We start from the raw sequence: 24,399 nt of genomic DNA, 5'->3' as shown, positions 1-24,399 counted from the left end.
TCAACCGGTTGTGGTACTCGGAGGTCTGTGCCAGCCGCCCCAGAAGACAATAAAGAGCAACGAAGAACCATGTTTGCGGAATTACTTGCGAGTTATGAGGCTGATCGTAACAAGTTCTTGTCAAACATCATCACGGGCGATGAAACATGTGTTCATCATGTCGAACCGGAAAGTAAACGGTAGTCCATGGAGTGGCGCCACATCACCACTCCTGCGAAGAAAAAGTTCAAAACCTCATCCACAGCCAGAAAATTCATGGCGACAGTCGTCTGGGATTCTGAAAAGGTTATTCTGTTTGATGTCTCCGTCACGGTGCAAGAATAAACTGTGGAATGTATTATGCTGCCCTCAGGAAATTGAAGAAACTACAGTGTTCGTAGCCACAAAAATGCAAACAAACTTCTCCCTCCACATGACAACGCAAGGCCTCACACACGTCTGCACACCAGAGACCTCAGAAAACTTCATTATGCAGTTCCTTCTCATCCAGCCTACAGCCGAGATCTCGCACCATCCGATTTCAGTCTGTTTCGCCCAATGAAGCATGCACTCCCTGGGAAGCAGTAGTTGTTTGATGGGGAGGTTACTGATGCACAAAGACGGCCGGCCGCTGTGACCGAGCGGTTCTAGGCGCTTCAGTTTGGAACCGCGCTGCTGATACGGTCGCAGGTTCGACTCCTGCCTCGGGCACGGTTGTGTGTGATGTCCTTAGGTTAGTTATGTTTAATTAGTTCTCAGTCTAGGGGACTGATGACTTCAGATGTTAAGTCCCATAGCGCTTAGAGCCATTTGAACCCATTTTGACCCACAAAGACGTTGGCTCCTAAGTCGATCAATAGAGTGATACCATGTGGGCATACAGGCCCTCTCACTAAAATGCCCGTAAGGCCATCGCACTGAAAAGAGGTTTTGTTGAGAAATAGGATTTTGCAGCGGATTTTGTAAAAAGTGGGGAATAATATATTGCATTGTAACTCTGAACGAAACCAACCTATTTCAGGAACAAAGTGTGTTGCCCTTGTATCTCAGTTCACCACACCAAAAGAGGGCGCTTTTAAGTAGATTAATATACAGGGTGTCCCGTATGTCTTGACCACCCTAAATAACTGTTTGTCCAGATGCAAATTACAAAATGATTCAAGAAAATGTTCTTTAGCCGTCAGGGGGACATCAATCAGCATCATTGCCTTCGTTGTAGCTTTGTATTTTTCGAAGGTATTCATTTCCTCTCCTAAAGACCTATACAAAAATGTATCACAGTGTACCAGTCACTGAAACACAACGTTATCAATTACACAACACAACATTGACGTTGACGCTCCCAGTGTTTAGTGGAGGTACTCGGGGTAATGGAACACATCCACGTGCTGACGTTGACAGAGGACATATGTAAACATAAGTAGAATGCACACCCGTCATTCCGTCAACCATGGTCAGTTGAAGCGATGTGTGAGTGGAATGTACACTAACGAAGAGAAGGTAGGAATGCTAGTCATCTATGGGGAATGTAATTAGCAGAACAGTAATCGCAATACAGTTTTCTTATGTACGGGTACACTTAGTACAGTAGTTTAGTCCTTTTAAATACTGTTGTGTATAATAAGCATACAGTAAAGGCTGTTCTTCTTACAAACTGCATTGACATAACGTTTCTTTTATTGTTATTATCATTGTTGTTGTTGTTGTTGTTGTTGACGGCAGGCGAAATGCTACACAGGCAGCGGAACTGTGCAGAGAGCGATATCCTGACAAGAACCCACCTTCCCGAAGGATTCTTTCTTTATTTATTTTTATTATTTATTTATTTATTTATTGTACCGTGGGACCAAATTAAGGAGAAGTCTCCATGGTCATGGAACGAGTCAATACATGAAATTAAAACACGATATTAGAAACAGATAAAATGAAATATAAAAAAACATATTCAGGTGACAAGTCGTAAGTTTAAATGAAGAAAATCAACAATGTAACACTGGAATTTGCTTAATTTTTTAGCTCTTCTAGGAGCTCCTCGACAGAATAGAAGGAGTGATCCATGAGGAAACTCTTCAGTTTGGACTTAAAAGAATTTGGGCTACTGCTAAGATTTCTGAGTTCTTGTGGTAGCTTATTGAAAATGGATGCAGCAGAATACTGCACTCCTTTCTGCACAAGAGTCAAGGAAGTGCATTCTTATGCAGATTTGATTTCTGCCTAGTATTAACTGAGTGAAAGCTGCTAACTCTTGGGAATAGGCTAATATTGCTAACAACAAACGACATTAAAGAAAATATATACTGTGAGGGCAATGTCAGAATTCCCAGATTTTTGAATAGGGTTCGACAAGAGGTTCTGGAACTTACACCACATATAGCTCGAACAGCCCGTTTTTGAGCCAAAAATACCCTTTTTGAATCAGAAGAATTACCCCAAAAAATAATACCATACGACATAAGCGTATGAAAATATGCGAAGTAGACTACTTTTCGTGTTGAAGTGTCACTTATTTCAGATAGTGTTCTAATGGTAAATAAAGCAGCACTTAATTTCTGAACAAGATCATGGACATGGGCTTTCCACAACAGCTTACTATCTATCCGTACACCTAGGACCTTGAACTGTTCTGTCTCGCTTATAATATGCCTATTCTGTCTGGTCAAAATATCGGTTCTTGTTGAATTGTGAGTTAGAAACTGTAAAAACTGAGTCTTACTGTGATTTAGCATCAAATTATTTTCCACAAGCCACGAACTTATTTCATGAACTACATTATTTGTTACTGTTTCAATATTACACACAAGATCCTTCACTATCAAGCTGGTGTCATCAGCAAACAGAAATATTTTTGAATCACCTGTAATACTAAAAGGCATATCATTTATATAAATAAGAAACAGCAGTGGCCCCAGCACCGACCCTTGTGGAACGCCCCATTTAATAGTGCCCCATTGGGACTGAACATCACTACCACTCTCAATATTGCGGAGAATTACCCTCTGCTTTCTGTTCTTAAAGTAAGAGGCGAACCAATTGTAAGCTACTCCCCTTACTCCATAATGGTCCAACTTCTGCAGTAATATTTTGTGGTCAACACAGTCAAAAGCCTTCGTTAAATCAAAGAAAACACCTAGCGTTCGGAACCTTCTATTTAATCCGTCCAAAACCTCACAGAGAAAAGAGAATATAGCATTTTCAGTTGTTAAACCATTTCTAAAACCAAACTGAACATTTGACAGCAAATTATGTGAATTTAAATGCTCCAGTAACCTTGTATATACAACCTTCTCGATAACTTTAGCAAACGCCGATGGCATAGAAATAGGTCTATAATTGTCAACATTATTAATGACTCCCTTTTTATAAAGTGGCTTCACTACCGCGTACTTTAATCGGTCAGGAAACCGACCACTCCTAAAGGAAAAGTTACAGATATGGCTGAGAACTGGGCTAACATACATGGAACAATACTTCAGTATTCTGCTAGATACCCCGTCATATCCATGAGAGTTCTTGATCTTTAGTGATTTAATTATTAACTCAATTTCCCTCTTGTCAGTATCATGGAGGAGCATTTCAGGTAACAGTCTCGGAAAACTTTTTTCTAAGAGCGCTATATGATTCCCTGTTGGGACTATGTTTCTATTTAGTTCACCTGCTATATTCAGAAAGTGATTATTAAATACTGTACATATATGCGACTTATCAGTAACACGGACATTCCCACTATGCACTGATTCTATATCCTCGATCTGTCTCTGCAGACCAGCAACTTCCTTTACGACTGACCATATGGTTTTAATTTTATCCTGAGACTTAGCTATTCTATCTGCATACCACATACTTTTTGCCTTCCTAATAACATTTTTAAGCACCTTACAATACTGTTTGTAATGGGCTGCTGCATTTAGATTTTGACTGTTTCTAACGTTTTGATATAATTGCCACTTTGTTGTACAAGTTCCCTCTAGTCAGCCACCCAGGCTGCCTGTTTGTGCTAGTACCCTGTTTTAAACGTTCTAAAGAAAAGCAACTTTCAAAGAGCATGAGAAAAATCTTGAGAAAAGCATTATACTTATCGTCTACTGTATCAGCACTATGAACATCTTCCCGCTCTTGTTCCTTTATAAGGTTTACAAAGGTCTCTGCAGCAACTGGATCAGCTTTCCTGAAGAGCTGATGACTATATTTAACACGTGTTGCAGCACAAAAATCTTTTAAAGTTAAAATTTGTGCATCATGATCTGAAAGGCCATTCACCTTTTTGCTAACAGAATGCCCTTCTAGTAATGAGGAATGAACAAAAATGTTGTCTATGGTTGTTCTACTGTTCCCTTGCACTCTAGTTGGAAAGAATACGGTTTGCATAAGATTATATGAATTAAAGAGGTCTACCAGCATCCTCTTCCTTGCACAATCACTTATACAGCATTCTCGTCATGTTACGACGCTTCAGAAAACGGGAGGTTTCAACCCACGACAACGGAGTCGTCGTAGCACTCGCACAGACGAAGCTGCCGAAGTTACTGTTCTCGCTTCCGTTGCTATGAATCCACATGTGAGCACAGGACAGCTTGAACACGAGATTGGCATTCCTAAAACCAGTGTACATCGTATTCTTACACGTCACCGGTTCCATCCTTACCATGTACACCTACATGAAGAATTGCATGGGAATGATTTCCAGAATCGTGTACAGTTATGTCAGTGAGCACAGCACCAAATCCTCGCCAACCCGAACTACCTCTCCAATGTTCTATTTACCGATGAATGTTCCTTCTCAAACAAACGACAGGTAAATACAAGGAACATGCATTATTGGTATTAAGTTTTCCAAGGAAAGTCTTTCATTCCACCGTTTAATTAGGTGGTAAAGTTGGTGATAACGTGGGGGAAGGGGGGGAGGCAGACAGCAAGGGGGGGGGGGGAGGGGGGTTTGGAGGGCTGGGGTACTAGCTGATGCATAATTGCGCTCAGAGGTAATGGTCTAAGAAAGGTTTGGAGCCATTGGCTTACCGCAAACACATATTTAAATAAACAACTCTAAGCTATTACTTGATGTATATTTTACCACAAAAAAGCATTTTGCCGTTGTTGCAATGCCTGAAGTTTTTAGAACATTTCTTTATCACACATTACTATACCCGACGACACACAATTAAGTTCCATTTAATAATCTGATTTTTTTTTCACTTAAATTCGGAGTCATACTGCAGTTTGTTTCATAGTAAAATGTGAAATACGATATTGGTGCGTATAAAAATCCACTTTATAAACGTAGCAGAGGGAAAGTAATTCAGGACACTCTTGTCATACAATTCAGACTGCTGCCTCACAGCTTCAACTAATCTTTCGTCATGCATTACAGAATTTTAAAATTTAACAAAATAAATATCGAAAGGAAACAATTAGTAATAATTAACAAAAACAACGAGTAACAAAGACTTAGAACAACAAATGGTATCAACTACGAGAAGCACGACGAAAAGAAGAATGGAGATGAGCGCGTGGCTGTGTATCGGGAGGAAATAAGCGTCAGGTTCAGGTCACGTGATCAACGTATGATGACGTCAGCCGCCAAAACTTTCTTCCCAAGAAACCATGACGTGACGTGACGGCCAATGTGGATGCCGTCTATTAATATGCGTTGTGGAATGTTTTGACGGGACGTGACGGCCAATGTGAATTGACCTTTGTTTGGTCTCGGATAGCAGGTGGAGATGCGAAGGGGTTACGATGTGCTCGGTGCACAGTACTGCGGTCCTCCCTTTAGGTGGTCAGACGTAGCCGACCTGAACCCGTTCCAGTTCAGTGCAGCTTAGGCCCACTGTCACATATGAATGTCCCACAAATCTGGATACTGCACGATTCGGCCAGCTGAACAAATCGAGACTCGTTAAGACGTCCCTTTCAAAATCAGTTGCTGACAATGTAGTCCGAATCGTGTACCCGGCCTTTACGTGTCCGTCACTTCGACCACTCAACATCTGACGCTATTACGCTCCTAATATGCCATAGCTGTCTTGGACCAACACTAAATACGAATAAAATTATACCCTCTTGGGCCGGCTGCAGTGACCGAGAGGTTCTAGGCGCTACAGTCTGGAACCGCGCGACCGCTACGGTCGCAGGTTCGAATCCTGCCTCGGCCATGGATGTGTGTGATGTCCTTAGGGTAGTTAGGTTTAAGTAGTTCAAAGTTCTAAGGGACTGATGACCTCAGAAGTTAAGTCCCATAGTGCTCAGAGCCATTTGAACCATACGCTCTTGTTTTGACTGCCACAGAATTGCACGTACATTTACACGGATACTTTGCAGATCATGCGCCTGGAAGGGGGTTCCTCGAACCACCTTCACAATAATTCTCTAGTATTTCACTCTCGAACAGCGCGACGATAAAACGAACACTTATATATTTCTGTGACAGCTATGATTTCCCTTATTTTATTATGATGGTCGTTTCTCCTTATGTAGGTCGGTGTCAAAAAAATGTTTTCGCTATCGGAGGATAAAGTTGCTGACTGAAATTTCGTGAGAAGATTCCGCCGCAACGAAAACCGCCTTCGTTTTGATGATGTCCATCCCAAATCCTGTATCATGTCACTGATACTCTCTCCCCTATTCCACGATAATACGAAACGTGCTGCTCTTCTTTGAACTTTCTCGACGTGCTCCGTCAGTCCTATCTTGTAAGGATGCCAGACCTCGCGGTAGTACTCCAGAAGAGGACAGACAAGCGTAGTGTAGGCAGTCCCTTCAGTAGATCCGTTACATTTCCTGTTCTTCCGATAAAACGCAGTCTTTGGTTTGCCTTCCTCACAACATTTTCTACGTGTTCTTTCCAATTTAAGTTGTTCGTAACCGTAATTCCTAGGTATTTACTGGAATTTACGGGCTTTAGACTTGTTTGATTTATCGTGTAACCGAAGTTCAACGGATTCGTCTTAGCACTCATGTGGATGACCTAACACTTTCTATTATTTAGCGTCAGTTGCTGATTTTCGCACCATAGAGATATCTCATCTAATTCGTTTTGCAGTTTTTTGTGATCTTCTCATTTCTTTACTAGACAATAAACGACAGAATCATCTGTAAACAGCTAAGACGGTTGCTCAGATTGTCTCCTAAATCTTTTATATAGGTAAGGAACACAAGAAGGCCTATAACGCTACCTTGGTGTACGCCAGATATCACTTCTTTTTTTAACTGGTTGAATTTCCTTCAGTTGCTGCTAACTGTGACATCTCTGACAGGAAATCACTAATCCAGTCACATAACTGAGACGATATTCCATAAGTACGCAATTTCACTACAAGCCACTTGTGTGCCACGCTGTCAGAAGCCTTCTGGAAATCTAAAAATACGGAATAAATCTGAAATCCCTTGTCATTAGCACTTAACACTTCGTGTGAGTAAAGAGCCAGCTGTGTTTCAAAAGAACGATGTTTCCTAAATCCGTGTTGACTGTGTCTCAATAGACAATTCTCTTCGAGGTAATTCGTAATGTTCGAACACAATATATGTCCCAAAATCCTGGTACATATCGACATTAATGGGCCTGTAATTTGGTGCATTACTCATTTTGCTTTTCTTGAATATTGGTGTGACCTGTGCAACTTTCCAGTCATTGGGTACGGATCTTTCATCTAGCGAGATGCTGCATACGATTGTTAAGTATGGAGATACTCTGAAAGGAACCTAATGGTGTGCAGTCTGGACCAGAACACTTGCTTTTATTAAGTGATTTAAGTTGCTTCACTACTCAGGGTATATCTACACCTAAGTTACTCAAGTTGGCAGCTGTTCTTGATTCGACTTCTGGAATACTCAATTCGTCTTTGGTGAAAGAATTTCTGAAGGCTGTGTTTAGTAACTCTGCTTTAGCAACACTGTCGTCGATAGTAGTTGTATTTCCATTGGTGTCGTGCAAAGAAGACATTGATTGTGTCTTGCTGTTAGCATACTTCACAAACACCAGAATTTTCTGCCAGATTTCGAGATAAAGTGGAAATTATTATAAGCATCTTGAAGTGAAGTCAGCGCTAAATTTCGAGCCTCTGTAAGAGATCGCAGATCTTGGGGATTTTACTTTCGTTTAAATTTGGAATGCTTTTTTTTTCGTTGTTTCTGCAACAGTCTTATGACCCGTTTTGTGTTCCAATGGTGATCAGTTCAGTCATACCCCGCTTACATACCAGCTGATAGTGCGTACGAGTAGGACGTTAAATCCTCATCCGATCATGACTTATGGGTGCTTAACTTTGTTTGTCAGGGTGTGCAGTATATTTTTCATTCATCTCAAGGTCAAAGTATTAGGACAAAGTGAAATATTCTAGAACAGAAATGGAAACATTTTCACCTTCACATAAAGAAAGGAGTCTGTTGAATAGGAATTGCCAAGCTTGACTTTACGCGTGGTGGAGAGGGTTGGGAAAGACGAGGGACCGGGGCAAAATTAAGGAGAATTCCGTGTATCAATTAGTTCCTAGGCGCTCACCACACTTTACTAGCGGCAGTTAATTTAGAATGTAATGGATTTGCGTATACTGCAATTACAATTCTCACCTGTCATCTACTATGATGGACTGCAATATGCCATTGCATCGACGATATTAGAATCAGGCGCTATGTAACCGGAAAACAGAAGATGAAAATTATGTAAGCGGAAAATCCGACGGTGGGTAGAAAAAGTGCCAACGACGTCTGCTTAAAACAACATAATACGGCGATCTCATTGATAGAGAATCGCTAGTAAGTTTACAGGTGATGGGATGAGAAAGTATGACTACGAAGTATACGAAACGAAGGAATGCTGCTAGTTTGGATGGAAAATAACAACTGATGGATGAAGAAAGGAGGACACTGTCATAAGGAAAGAGGGTCAAACATCAGCGTTAATTTACGGAAAGTAGTTACTGAGAATGTACTTTTGGAGAGCAGAATTGTTTGTAAGGGAATCACGGACCGTGTAAAAACCTGAAAATAAGAGATTGGAAGCGTTTACGAAGTTGTACTAGAGTAGCATGTTGAAAATTAGGTGTACTGATAAGAAATGAGGAGGTTCTCCGCAGATTCTGAGAGGAGAGGAACAGTTGGAAATCACTGACATGGGGACAGGACTGGGTAAAAGAACATCGAGAAACTTCCATGGCACGTGAGTGTACTGTGGTGTCTAAAGACGGTAGGGGAAGACGAAGATTGAAATATACCTAATAAATAATTTAGGACGTTGCGTGAAGTGCTATTCTGAGATGAAGAGGTTGGCACATAGGGGAATTCTTGGAAAGCCTCATCAGAAGAGCGATGATCAAAAAGAAAAAAAAAATTCATTTGGAAAAATGCGTGATGAACACAGCACGGTTTCGGTCACAGACCATCTTCGCAGAGGAAAAAATATCTTTGCCTTTGAGCTGCGCGGGGTAGCCGTGTGGTCTTGGGCGCCTTGCCACGGTTCGCACGGCTGCCCCCATCGGAGGTTCGAGTCCACCCTCGGGTATGGGTGTGTGTGTTATCCTTACCGTAAGTTAGTTTAAGTAGTGTGTAAATCTAGGGACCGATGAGCTCAACAGTTTGGTCCCATACGAATTTACCACAAATTTCCAATTTTCTTTGCCTTTGTAAAAGATATTTTTCCACTATGAAGGACGTATATGACCGAAGTCGGTCGTGAATAAATAATTTACAAGACATCACTTAGTTCATCGTGTATTCTCTGTTAACGAGGTTTCTAGTACAGTGGTTTCCATATTACTTAGTTTAAACTAGAGTCGTACACGCAGTTTAGCATTTTCCCACTGACAAGTTTTTCAGTTCTGATTTCCAGCTACACGGCGCCCGTTTTTGATTTCGTCGACCTAAAAATAACGTTCTATGCTCTGTATTGCTATGGTAAATGAGCCAACTTTTTATCGCTGCTCTGCAAGCCGTTGATTTGTTTTCTAGTTCTTGATGGCAGTTATGATAATTAACTGTGGTTGTTACGGGTACAAATTCGTGTTGGCCTATTATTTCCCCTCCTACTCCTTTCCTTCAAGTATAGAAGAACCAAAATCAGAACAGTTTTGAAGGTTCTCACCTGTTTCTATGTTCTGCGCCTGCAGGGATGAAATAGTATTCCACTGGCTCAATAGGTTCTTGAGCCATGTCAAAAACACCACGCCTCGCTATCATCAGTAAAGATTTTATATATAATTATGTTAGTACAGTACGGTATAATGCAACTGAAAAATCGAACGTGTGAAGCGGTATTTGTAAAATAACAGCCACTGAAAATTCCGCGTTCACTAGAACTGATTAGAATACTAAAGTATACAGAATCTATTAAATCTATCTATCTGCAATTTCACTTCAGCAAATGTGAAAACTGGTTGGATCATTATAATAAGAGAGAGTGATAATTTGGTTTCTCAATCACAGTCTACGGTTGGTTGTGGCTTCTTGTCAATGCTGAGGTATGAATAATTCTCAAATAAATTTCTAGACTCTTTCAGTTGCGGCCATGTAGCTCCAAGATGTGTCACAATATATTACCTGTAATTCATGAATAGTGTGATGCAAATCAAGTACAACACAGGCAAGTAAACTACATTTTCATCTACACTTCACACTCACAACTAAGAAGTTCTTGGCAGAGGGTGCCTCCCATTGTACCAAGCATTAGGTCTCTTCACGTTACACTCGCCTATGGTCTGGAGTGTGGGAAAAGATTCCTTAAATGGCTCTTGGCATCAAACTTAATATTTATTCCACTTAGTACCTGGAAAGAAGCGCTGTGGGTTAAGGACCACCTACTTTTCAAACGGATGAGGGTGAAACGGAAGCGGTAAAAAACTATACTGATCCACTGAGAATGGCAGCACTTCATGATTTGCAGCAGACTTTAGACATAATTTCCAACCTTTACGAAACATTTTCTCTCTGGCAACAACAGAAAACGATGAACGGAAGAAAGTTTATCGCTGCTGCATTTTCCCTGTTCATCCAGCAAAACTGCTGCACCAAGCGTGACATTTTAATTTAGAACGTCTTTAGTACTAACTCTAGTAGAAACGCAATTTGCAGACAGTTTCCCCATATATCAATGAATGTACCTTCAAAATTATATCATTCTACAACACATAGTACCGGAGATATAACGCCATAAACACTAAGATACGTGAAAAACTGGGTTTTCTTAAAACGAAGTGCAAATTACCCAGGCTATACTCATCCAGTATTTGATAATGAGACGACTTAATGACTTCTAACGAACGTGGGTTGGTGCACAAGTGCCGGCCGATGTGGCTGAGTGGTTGTAGGTGCTTCAGTTCGGAACAGCGCTGCTGCTACGGTCGCAGGTTCGAATCCTGCCTCGGGCATGGATGTGTGTGATGCCCTTAGTTTAGTTAGGTTTCAGTAAATCTACGTCTAGGGGACCGATGACCTCAGATGTTAAGTCCCATAGTGTTTAGAGCCGTTTGAACCATTTTTTTGGTGCATAAGTTCTTGGAGTTTTTGATTTGCATGTTGGTATTGCGGTTGCTGTGGGTTTATTTATCGATTTTCATTATTTATTTATACTTCGCTGTTACTATACGAGTTTACATAGTGTCATTTTGTAATTTGGAGATAATGAGTTAGGCTGTGGGTGGTAGAAAATGGAGTACCAAGAGGAGAAAAAGGAACATTTCCGACATATTCTTCTTTTTCATTCTTGAGAGTTTTTTGTTCTGTCCTTGCAACTACAAAAATGCATGTCATTTTCAGCAGGCACGTTTCGCTTTACTGAGGTAAACATCATCAGTGGCCTGTAAATAAGTTATTTACATTTTGGTTTGCTTTAAGATCGAGAAACAGTTTTTTGAGAATATGTTGGTTTGTACTTACGGTGATTTCCACTTTATTTCTTACCTACATCCGGAAATGCCTTCTGCCAGCACATCGTTGTTGCTTTCCTTCTTCAGAAATTGGTAGCTGTAATCTAATTTTTAGTTTTTCTGCAGAACTACGCATTTTTTATGTTTTACTCTGCACATTCTTTCGCACACCACTATTTTCTGTTTGTTATTATACTTCTAAGTATGTACTGTGATTTGTGTTTTGTAGTGCTGCCAAGTTAACATTGCCACTAGTTTGCCTCTGCTTTTTGGGGGGGGGGGGGGGGGCGAGGGGGGTCCAGAGGGAGAAGCCATGATGGGTAGACATAAGTGAATAATAGTCTGATGGAGTGTGAGCTGGAGGAGGTGAGGAGCAAGAAGTAAAATGAAATTGGGAGGGGGGGGGGGGTTTCCGTGGGAGAGTGAGAGAGGCTGATGAATAGAAAAGGCTCTTTTCTTTCTCATGTAATTTCATCAGTTATTTTATATGTCTGGTTTACAATATTTATTTTTTTATTGAGCAACTGTTTATTTTGTGTTAATGCTGTGTTTGTATGGAAATTTTCTTTGAAAGGGAGGATATGTCTTTCATTAGTGATTCCTATGATGTTCATATCTTTTCAATATTGATTGGTTTGTGGTGTTCTTGTTTTAGATGATTTGCAAATACTGAATTGTTTGTACCGTATTTAAATGCAAATCATGGCTTCTCCCTCCCCCACCCAAAAAAATCAGAGACAAACTACTGGCGATTTTATGTTGACAACACTACAAAACACAAACCACAATACATACTTAGAAGTATAAAAACAAGACAGAAAACAGTGGTGTGCAAAAAAATGTGCTGGTTGAAACATAAAAAATCCATTATTCTGCAGAGCAACTAAAAATTAGATTACAACTATGAATGTCTGAAGAAGGAAAACATCAACGATGTGCTAACAGACGGCATTTCCCGATGTAGCCGAGAAATCAACCGAAAATCACCGTAAGTAAAAACCAACACATTGTTTACAGACTACTGATGCTTTATCTCAATAATGCGAAACACGTATGGTGAAAAAAAGGTGCATTTTTTGTAGCTGCAACGACAGAACGCAACTACCCTCAAGAACTGTCAAGCAACTATGGACAATATGGCACCACAAATGAGGAACATTCTTTTCAAGTTCAGTACAGGGGTGACAGTAGCGGAGACAGCCAGAAACATTTGCGCCATGTGTGAGGGTAATGCCTTGGACAGGGCACGGCAAGAAAATCGTTTCCTCGTTTAAAGGAGGATAGTTTTGACATTAGTGACTGTTCACGTTCAGGAAGACCTTCGGGGTTTGATGAACATCATTTAAACCCATTAACCGACAATGCTCCAAGTTATTACACTCGTGAACTGTCAAATGTGATGAACAGTGGTCATTCAACCATCGTGTGACATTTACATGCAATGGGGAACGTTCAAAAACCGGGTCTGTGGGTACCACATGCTCTGAGGCAAAATCACAAAAGTCAGAGGCTGGCCATACGTGTACTTCTGTTTGCTCGTCATCAAATGGCACGTGAACAACACTGACCATTTCTGTTCTATATGTGTACTGGTGACAAGAAATTGTGACTTTGTGCCAACATAAGGAAAAAGAAAGCTCAAACACAGGAGTAATTCGCTGTACAAAGACCTGCGAGCATCCACAAAAGACAATGTTATGTATCTGCTGGAACAGACGGTTTGGTGTCCTACGAATTGCTTCTCCGACGTGTAACCATCACTGCCGACGTTTATTGTCAATAACTGAGACGTTTTGCATACGCAGCCTAAGAACAACGAGCAGGAAGACTGCCTGAAGTGTTGCTACTAAATGACAGCGCGGGTCCTAATTGTGCTACACTGACAAAAGGCACTATACAACAGTTTGGCTGGAAATTATTCCTCACCCATCTTATCCAACTAATCTTGCATCCTCATATTTTCACCTTTTCCACTATCGAACAACCTGAAAGAAACTTCCTTTCCGGATGAAAATTCCTTCCGAACATGGTTCAACGATTTCTCAGCGGAATCGGAAAGTTACCCCAGCGTTGTCCGACTTTTGTAAATAGTGAAGGTGAATATATTATTGATGACTAAATATTCTATCATATTTATCTGTTGTGATTATTAAACTTATGGAAAAACGCTATGAGCTTATTCATTAACCCATAATATCAAACCTTTTCTTAACTTTTTCTCGGATACATGCAGCTGTCACGTATTAAACACGATAACTAATTTGTAAGTAGACGTGAAATATGGAATTGTTTTTTAGAGGGTGGTTCGAGTCTTTAAAGAATCGAGGATTTATTCGTTACGTACTGTCTGGAAAGCAGCACTTGCATCTTAAAGGGTTGGAAATGAAAAGCGGGTCACATTGAAGCATAGCTCGTAACGAAATTTGTCATAAGCATGATTTATGATTGGTATAAAAAATACTGTGGGATAAGATTCCTCACTGCCTGTGGGAAAGGGGCTGTGAATGAGAAGTTGTGACGACCTGTTGGTATTTAATTCCTGCATTTAGTTGATTTAGAGTGCTTTTAAAAGTATGAAGTGCAATTCGACTCTTATTTGTGCTGTTCACTTTGCCGACCAGGTCACGAGAATGACCACTGTGGGGAGCCAATAATTTGGACAACGTATTTCGATACCTAACATAAAGCCACACAGCTGAGTATCGCAGACAGATTCCCCACCTTCCTCCCCTCCCTCCCATGCCCCCCCCCCTTTCTGGAGTTCAAATGTTCAAATGTGTGTGAAATCTTATGGGACTTAAGTGCTAAGGTCATCAGTCCCTAAGCTTACACACCACTTAACCTAAATTATCCCAAGGACAAACACACACAAACCCATGCCCGAGGGAGGACTCGAACCTCCGCCGGGACCAGCCGCACAGCCCATGACTGTAGCGCCCTAGACCGCTCGGCTAATCCCGCGCGGCCCCTCTGGAGTCGTATTGTATGAAACATCATGTGTTCAACAACTCCTAAGCCCCAGGATCGACTTCAACAAGACTTGGTACGTGTATTACTTAGTACACGGAATGAGGTCCTGTGGAAGTAAACAGCTATCAACCTTCCATTGGGGTGGGGTGGTGGTGATAAAGAGGTGATGGACAGAGAAGGGAGAGAGGAAAAAGTCGGTAGGGAGAGGGAGGAATGAGGAATGGAAGGACAAGGACAGAGAGAGGGGGAGGAGGCGATGGGCAGAAAGAGGGTTAGATGGACCGTGGGAGTAAGGAGGCGGGTGGGGGGGGGGGGTGGAGCTGGACAGAGAGAGGAGAAGATGGAATGATAGAATGAAATAAGTAAATACCCGAACCACGTCGGATTTCCCAGCTGGTAGTCTTATATTCTTTACTGAAAGTGGGTTTCTGCTTTGAAATTTTTTGATTTTCCACTGAGGGATGTAGCTGTAACTGAGGCGATGTCGCAATATACACCCCTTTTGGAAAAAAAACTGTCAGCAGGTACAAGGAAGTTAGTATGAATTGCCACTGATACCAACGTCTGTTCGGAAACTCTCGTTTTCATATGATGCTACTTGGATGAAATCATACAGCAGAATTGTCACTGTGATAACAGCTTGCATTTATAATCAGAGGCCGAGAGAAAGCCTTCTTCTCATAATGAAGAGACGAGGGGTAGGAGGACGCACGCACCTCTCCCGGTTAATTCTTAAACGGTATTTCTTTTTTTGTTTTTTTTCGGTTTTTAAGTCCTCTCTGTGTCACTCCCTCGGTATGGCTCTGCCACCGTCATTCGCTCCATCCCGTCTTCCAGGATCGAGGATGAGTTCAGTTCGAGGCGTGGGTGATGCACACCAGGCAGTGGGGCTGAAACGCGTCAGGTTCAGCAAGGACGACGATGTCGCTAGCTGCAGCGTGTATGTCACAAACTGCCTGTGCGACAGGGGCCGCACGTCGGTAGCTATCTCTGTGTTACTTAATGGATTCATCGGTCAATGAAGCACAGACTGTTCATGCATTCTTAACACCTGCGGAGGCAATGGCGAACTCGTCCCACATGCAGGCCAGTATGTGGTGGTGGAGGGGGTGGTGGAGGGAGAAGCCATGATCTGCATTTAAATATGGGACAAATCAATCAATATTTGCAGATCATCTAAAACAAGAACACCATAAACTATGCAATACTGAAAAAGATATGAACATCATTGGAATCACTAAAGAAAGACATCTCCTCCCTTTAAGAAAATTTCCATACACACACACAGCATTAACACAAACAGTCGCTCAATGACCAAATAAATACTGTAAACCAGATATATAAAATAATTGATGAAATTACATGAGAAAGAAAAGAGCTTTTTCCACCCTTCACCCTGCAGAAGTAACTACCCCACGACATTGGTTTGGATTGCGCACACTTGATCACTTGATTTCCAATCCCTACAAATTTTTACGTCCAGGTATTAGCATGAGGTATTAGCATGTGTACCAACTGCGACTCACCTCGTAGACACTGAACCCTACTCTCTGGTCAGATTCGCACTGGTACAAGTGACAGTAATAGTTTATCTAATAATTTATTACTTCAAGATTGCGTAATATCTACAGTTTCGCATTACCGGTTTCGGAAATTTATTGACATCCTCGGATGTAGTTAATATAAATTGGCTAAGTGCGAGTAGGACTTGTGCACTGAGGGTCCCGTACAAACCTAATTATTACATCCTGGGAATAGAGAATCTCAACTATTTTCCTTGTTATCAATACCGATACTGGCAAAATATTGGTCCCGGGAATTCCAAGACCGTGTCAAAATTTCTACAGTAGTTCCACAGACTAATCCAAATATACAAAAAGAAGCGAGTTGGGAACTTCAGTTTATATGTATAGACAGAGAAAATTTACTGAAATGTTTTATTTACTTTCTAAAACATGATTACAAATTACATTTTATGTCTGTATGGAGTAATGTTCCGTCTGTTATGCTTTTGACGTTCAAATGGCAAAATTTATTTTTATGTGATATAATTACAATTTAACAAGTTTCATATTTTTTACTTTACTTGTACTCACCTAGCTTCTTGCCTAATTCCATGATTTTAGGTCAACGGGTGGTACCCTGTAGATTTTGATGGCAGAGTTTGCGAGTATCAAAATATATGACGTAAATGATCGAATCTTTCGACTGCATGACCTGGAAACCTAAATTTTCTTACACCACCAAGTCATCATAGATTTCAGTATGTGGCATAAATTTGAACATGATACACCAACCTCTTCCAGAGAAAAAGGGGTCTTAAGAGACCGATAGACAGAGAGACCGAAAAAAATGAAAAAAAAAGTTTTTTCACGTGATACACTCGTAATTAAAAATTAATGATTTTCGGATTTTTCCCCTTACTTTTACGTGATACCTTGCTTACTGCCAAATTTCATGGTTGTAGGTCAAGTGGAAGTGAGTTTTCGAGTATTAAAATACGTGATATAAATGGCCGTATCTTTTTATTGCTTTGACTTAGAAGCTTACAGTTTTTACACGAAGGGACCATAGACCTTAATACGTAATATAAATATGCACTTAATACGTCTACCCGTTCCTGAGAAGAAGGGTTCTTAACAGTCGGCCACAGAGACAGACAGAGCGATCCTACAAGGCAGTGGTCGTCAAACTGCGGTGCGAATAAAATGTTCATGCGGCCCGCGGGTTTCCGCTTTCCTGCTCACTGACAAACAGAAACTCGTCAAAAGGCAGTAATATTTTCATATGTTCTTAACTGTAATTGAGAATGGTGAATTGGGCCTGAGCTAAATAAGGTTTGTCGCTTACCTCAGGTTATAGGGATAAGTAGGATGGCCACTGTGGAGCTAGAGAATGTGAGCGGGACGATATTTTATTGTATGCCTTCTAGTATAGCTCACGGGTGTACGCGAATGGTACCGATAAGCTACTATGGTGTAAATTTTGACACAGAAGCAACAAGGATTCTTGAACGCGCATTATAGAGACCGTCAGTTTCAAATGCGGTACAAATCTGTAGCAAGCAATATGAAATTACACTACTGGCCATTAAAATTGCTACACCACGAAGATGACGTGCTACAGACGCGAAATTTAACCGACAGGAAGACGAAGCTGTGATGTGCAAATGATTAGCTTTTCAGACCACTCACACAAGGCTGGCGTCGGTGGCGACACCTACAACGTGCTGACATGAGGAAAGTTTCCAACCGATTTCTCATACACAAACAGCAGTTGACCGACGTTGCCTGGTGAAACGTTGTTGTGATGCCTCGTGTAAGGAGGAGAAATGCGTTCCATCACGTTTCCGACTTTGATAAAGGTCGGATTGTAGCCTATCGCGATTGCGGTTTATCGTATCGCGACATAACTGCTCGCGTTGGTCGAGATCCAATAACTGTTAGCAGAATATGGAATCGGTGGGTTCAGGAGGGTAATAGGGAACGCCGTGCTGGATCCCAACGGCCTTGTATCACTAGCACTCGAGATGACAGGCATCTTATCCGCATGGCTGTAACGGATCGTGCCGCCACGTCTCGATCCCTGAATCAACAGATGGGGACGTTTGCAAAGACAACAACCATCTGCACGAACAGTTCGACGACGTTTGCAGCAGCATGGACTATCAGCTCGGAGACCAGTGCTGCGGTTACCCTTGACGCTGCATCACAGACGGGAGCGCCTGCGATGGTGTACTCAACGACGAACCTGGGTGCACGAATGGCAAACCGTCATTTTTTCGGATGAGTCCAGGTTCTGTTTACAGAATCATGATGGTCGCATCCGTATTTGGCGACATCGCGGTGAACGCACATTGGAAGCGTGCATTCGCCATCGCCATACTGGCATATCAATCGGCGTGATGGTATGGGGTGCCATTGGTTACACGTCTCGGTCACCTCTTGTTCGCATTGACAGCACTTTGAACAGTGGACGTTACATTTCAGATGTGTTACGCCCCGTGCCTCTACCCTTCATTCGATCCCCGCGAGTCGGCCGGGGTGGCCGAGTGGTTCTAGGCGCTACAGTCTGGAACCGTGCGACCGCTACGGTCGCAGGTTCGAATCCTGCCTCAGGCATGGATGTGTGTGATGTCCTTAGGTTAGTTAGGTTTAAGTAGTTCGAAGTTCTAGGGGACACTTAAACCATTTTTTGATCCCCGCGAAACCCTACATTTCAGCAGGATAATGCACGACCGCATGTTGCAGGCTCTGTTCAAATGGCTCTGAGCACTATGGGACGTAACTGCTGAGGTCATCAGTCCCCTAGAACTTAGAACTACTTAAACCTAACTAACCTAAGGACATCACACACATCCATGCCCGAGGCAGGATTCGAACCTGCGACTGTAGCGGTCGCACCGTTCCAGACTCTAGCGCCTAGAACCACTCGGCCACACCGGCCGGCGCAGGTCCTGTACGGGCCTTTCTGGATTCAAATAATGTTCGACTGCTGCGCTGGCCAGCACATTCTCCAAATCTCTCACCAATTGAATACGTCTGGTCAATGGTGGCCGAGCAACTGGCTCGTCACAATACGCCAGTCACTACTCTTGATGAACAGTGGTATTGTGTTGAAGCTGCATGGGCACCTTACCTGTACACGCCATCCAAGCTCTGTTTGACTCAATGCCCAGGCGTATCAAGGCCTGGGTACTGGTTTCTCAGGATCTATGCCCCCAAATTGCGCGAAAATGTAATAAAAAATGTCTCTGAGCACTATGGGACTTAACTTCTTAGGTCATCACTCCCCTAGAACTTAGAACTACTTAAACCTAACTAACCTAAGGACATCACACACATCCATGGCCGAGGCAGAATGCTAACCTGCGACCGTAGCGAAAATGTAATCACGTGTCAGTTCTAGTGTAATATATTTGTCCAATGAATACCCGTTTATCATCTGCATTTCTTCTTGGTGTAGCAATCGTAATGGCCAGTAGTGTAAATGAAGACTATTGTAATAAATTTGGACAACATTGCCTATGTATTGCAGCATTCTGGTGCAATATTTCGATTACAATCAACGGTCGAGATCGCAATAATATTTGTTTATTTAGCGGTTTCGGCTTATGTAAAAGCCATCTTCAGAGATTTTGGCTCCCTATGGCCTGGTGCTGGCGGCTCGTCGTACTCCGAAACCTACCAACCGCGAGCACCAGGCCATAGGGAGCCAAAAATTCTGAAGATGGCTTTTACATAAGCCGAAACCGCTAAATAAACAAATATTATTGCGATCTCGACTGTTGATTGTAACCTAACTATTATGTCACAATGAACAGAAGAAAAATGGCATTCAAAACATTTAGTAAACACTTTTGGTCATGTGTCATGCTGGATAATGCCGTTGAATGTGAGGACAGTTACAGTTATTAATCATTTAATCAGCCACTCACAATGAAAACACAACAATACTTCGTTAGGCAATTACGGTGTCACAACTTTGTGGTCGCTGGCAGTGGCAACAATCTGAAACAGAGGACAATATTTGACACGAAGTGTTCGGAATGGGGCCGCAGTTTAATGCCGACTTTTAACGATCAGTACGTTGGGAACAGTGGCCAACTTATCGTGCCCTTACTGAAGCTGGTCTGATGGGGACTCATAACGTACTAATTTATGTAGAGTCCCAATTAATAACAGTATCGGTATACATACGCTCCGAGGTGCCACCCCACACTGTCGGTATTAGTTCTTGAGCAAAAACGTTTGTCGACCACTGCTACAAGGCTACCGTTTTTGCAGTCTGAGACACGTAGCCCTAAAAAAATCAAGCTATGCACTCTGACCACGTCAATAAATTATACATCATGTCGTCACATGGATTGTCTCTTTTACAATGTGACAGAATGACATATAATTTGTTGTCGTACAGTATAGAACTTCATGACGTTCGGAGATTTTTTTATTTTTTTATATCTCACGACGAAGTTGATTGTAGATTGAATCCATCTGAAGACGGTAATTAACTGCCAAAACTGGTAACGTGAAACTGTAGTTATTAGGCGCTCTTGGCTTAATAAATAAGGACGTTCACTTTCGTTTGGAAATACATCAGTTCTTAAAAAATGATAAATGCAACGGCTTTGCCGCATTGGATTCACCGGTTCCCGTCAGATCACCGAAGTTAAGCGCTGTCGGGCGTGGCCGGCACTTGGATGGGTGACCATCCGGGCCACCATGCGCTGTTGCGATTTTTCTGTGTTCACTCAGCCTCTTGATGCTAACTGAAGAGCTACTCGACCGAATAGTAGCGGCTCCGGTCAAAGAAAACCATCATAACATCTGGGAGAGCGGTGTGCTGACCACAGGCCCCTCCTATCCGCATCCTCAACTGAGGATGACACGGCAGCCTGATGGTCCCGGTGGGCCACATGTGGCCTGATGACGGAGTGCTGAAAAATGATAGTTACAGAGCAAACATACAAGTTTTGTTGTACATCTCTAAATTATGAGCATTCTGCTCCCTGTATTCTGCAAAATTACTAATGAGATTTTGCTTTGCCTACCACAGTGCTAAGTTAACTGCGTAATGTTTAAGTTATGCGCAACTGCAGCAATTTGCTGATGATTTTTGTGCGAAAACTTCATTCACTAATCTGTTCTGCAGGACGTATCATCTGTTAGACGCTATTAAAGCGGAAGTAGCAACGTTTCACTTGGTCAGTTTTCCAGTAAGCCGTTAATTTATTAGCTTTACATCACTAGGAATACGAATTAACTTCCCCAAGTTTATTTTGCGCAGGACGAATTTAATACTAGCTCCACTAATCTCTACAGCTGTGTTAGCCATTGAGCGGTTCCCCTACACACTGGGAACCAGACAGTTTGAGGTTCCCGTTTAATTTACCTGAACGAGGAAAGTCGGAATTAATAAGCCTTATTACGCCCTACCTGGTACGTCAGACTGCAGACGCAATCTCGCCGACTGCTCTTTCGGTTTCACAAGTTAAATTTGTTCTCGGCTTCCTGGGTCCCCATAGAGTTGTGTGTATTCCTGGCAGCTTTATGACGCAAATTGGCAACGGAGCACGGGAGCGCTACGAAAAATTTCTTTTGTTTAAGCTCGCCGTCCCCGCAGAGGTCCTTGACGACAACTGAATCTATTTCAATTTACTCTTGCTTTTCTGTGACTTAGTTTGTCTCTGTTTGCTTCTGAATTGCCATTTCTTAGATTTGGTCTGTTGCGCTCTGGAGAAAAAGGACTGCAAAGCATACACTTTCTAACGACATAGTATACCAAGAGTACAGGTCCGTGATGTGAAACTTTCATTGCAATTCGTGTAAAAATGATAGTAATAGAAGATTTGATTTCAAGAACATACATATTTAGTTATTTTCACCCTCAATATACTCCCCTCCGCTATCCCTACAACGCCCCATGTGAATTTTTCTTTGATGAAAGGAGAGCTGGAAGGCTTCTTCTGTGAGCTCCTTGACGACACCTATCATTTTTTCTTTTGCTCCTTCAACGGACTGAAATCTTGTTCCTTTTAATGCAGATTTGACCTTGGGGGCTATATGGACGTCACATGGTGCTATGTTAGGCGAATAAGGTGGTCCAACACTGGGATGCTGTACTTCACTAGAAACCTTTGAACAGACATTTTACAGCCAGTGCATTGTCTTGACACAGAACCAGTTACTTGTTCGTCCATAATTTGGGTCGTTTTTCTTCTCATTTTCTCACGGAGCTGAGCAGGAACCTCTAGGTATTAATGACTTCAAGATATTAATGTTGGCTAACAGTCTGACCTTCAGGAACCCAATGAACATACACAATTCCATGAGTATAGAAAAATCAGTCATCATCGCTTTGTATACTGATTTGCTCATTCGAGTTTTCTAGCTCTCAGTGAAGTTAGGCCCTTCCATTGCATGTATTGGCGGTTACTTTCTGGATCGTTAGTGAAGATTCGTCACTCTTTCCAAGAATTTAGGATCATTTACAATGGTATTTCCCACTTTTCTCTTCTTTATTTGATTATGTAAAATTTGGCTTATGCATTCTTTGTCGGTTCCTACAATTTCAGCTATCTGTCAAATACCCAACCGACTGTCAGATCGAATCAGACTTTTTCGATATTTTCATACGTTTCCGATGTTGAAGAGCGCCCTGGCCGTGAGTCGTTCATAACGTCTCCTCGGGGATCTAACTCGCGTACGTGACAAAACAGTGTTCACTATAAACCTCTTTCACTAACAGTTAGGTTTCAGTAGCGCTGTTACGAATTTCATGTGAGGCATCAAGAAAATTCATTGTCGATTATTACACTTACCATTTTTCCAGCAGAGTAAAATAACAGCTCTTACACAGACCACACCGATTTATCTACAGATGCCAGATGCCGCATTCGACTTCACAATTACGGTCGATCATCTTTGGCGCATGTGTACTTACTCTGTGACAGCATCAGCCCCGTTATAATACAGTCACACATTGTATATTTAATTAAATGCATCACTTCTGAAAGTTTACTCTGTGGTATAAGACCTGTGTCTGCCCTGAAAACGTCATTTTTGTTTTATTTTTCAAATATGCAACGGCTATACTCGTATTTTTTGCATGATCTAACCTGGCTGCAAATATAAATGTTATTATGAGACTCAGCGACATGCGGTATTTACTCTTAACACTGAATCCCCTTATCTTTCTGTTAAAAAGTGTGTTCATGATCCGTTTTCGATAGTATGTTTGAAGGGGTGGTTTCCAGAGCACGTCATATATGTTCCATGTTACCTGCATCATCGAAGCGAACCTCAGTTGAGTGCGTCGTTGCTTTCATGGTGTCGCTTTGTAGAGTGACGGCTAAAGTAAAGAAGAAAAGCACAATTTGTCATTTCGAGTTGTAGATATTGTTCAGTTTGAGTTTTCGGCACCAGGTGTTGATATTAGAAACTATTACCGATTACACAAGCTTGATTAATCGTGTTAGACATGTTGTCGAACCCTGACATCACTACTTTAATAGTTTCATTACTTTATTTGGAATCCCCACTCCTCTCTTTCACTCGCGACAAATGTTAATGTAATCAACACTTTGTACGCACTCGCGCATCATTGTTTGTGTTCCCTTCGCTGCTACCGACTGACTAACAACGAATTAGCATCCCTTTCCCAGGTTGCGTCAAGCTGCATCGCATGTTGTGATCATGTGGACAGCACGCGGGAGTCGACAGTAAGAAAAATGCGCCTTTAACGTGATCGTCAGATAATTGCATACTCGTCTTGACGATTCCTAGTCTTTGCAGTACTTTTGTAATCAAACAGTTACATCAAACGAGCACTGAGACCAAGGATGACTTATATTTTCATTTATATTTAAGGGGAGCCGGAACGATGACAATGACAAAATTAACGTTTTTTTTCATTATTATTTGGAGTTTTATGAATAAAACAAATCAAGTTTCACCCTTCTAAGTGAATTCTAAGTGCCCTTTTTATCGCTGCAAAGTTGACGCTCCGCTTAAATGGTTGTAGCGACTTCGTGTGTCACCTCTGACGGCTCCGCTCGCTGGCTGCAAGCAGGGTATCTTAGCGGAATTAGACAGTGTTT

At 41.8% G+C, this 24,399-nt stretch overlaps 1 long non-coding RNA gene and 1 pseudogene across 1 annotated transcript in view; one reads left to right on the top strand and one right to left on the bottom strand.

The window, feature by feature from the left end:
• The window catches only part of LOC124774967, an 805,902-nt gene that overhangs the window by 71,904 nt on the left and 709,599 nt on the right, over positions 1-24,399 (bottom strand). The gene's annotated exons all lie outside the window — the stretch shown is intronic.
• LOC124778885 lies at positions 20,919-21,036 on the top strand (annotated as a pseudogene).

Source organism: Schistocerca piceifrons, chromosome 2 (genome assembly GCF_021461385.2).
Source record: "Schistocerca piceifrons isolate TAMUIC-IGC-003096 chromosome 2, iqSchPice1.1, whole genome shotgun sequence".
Lineage (NCBI taxonomy): Eukaryota > Metazoa > Arthropoda > Insecta > Orthoptera > Acrididae > Schistocerca > Schistocerca piceifrons.
This window is presented reverse-complemented; position numbering and strand designations above follow the sequence as displayed.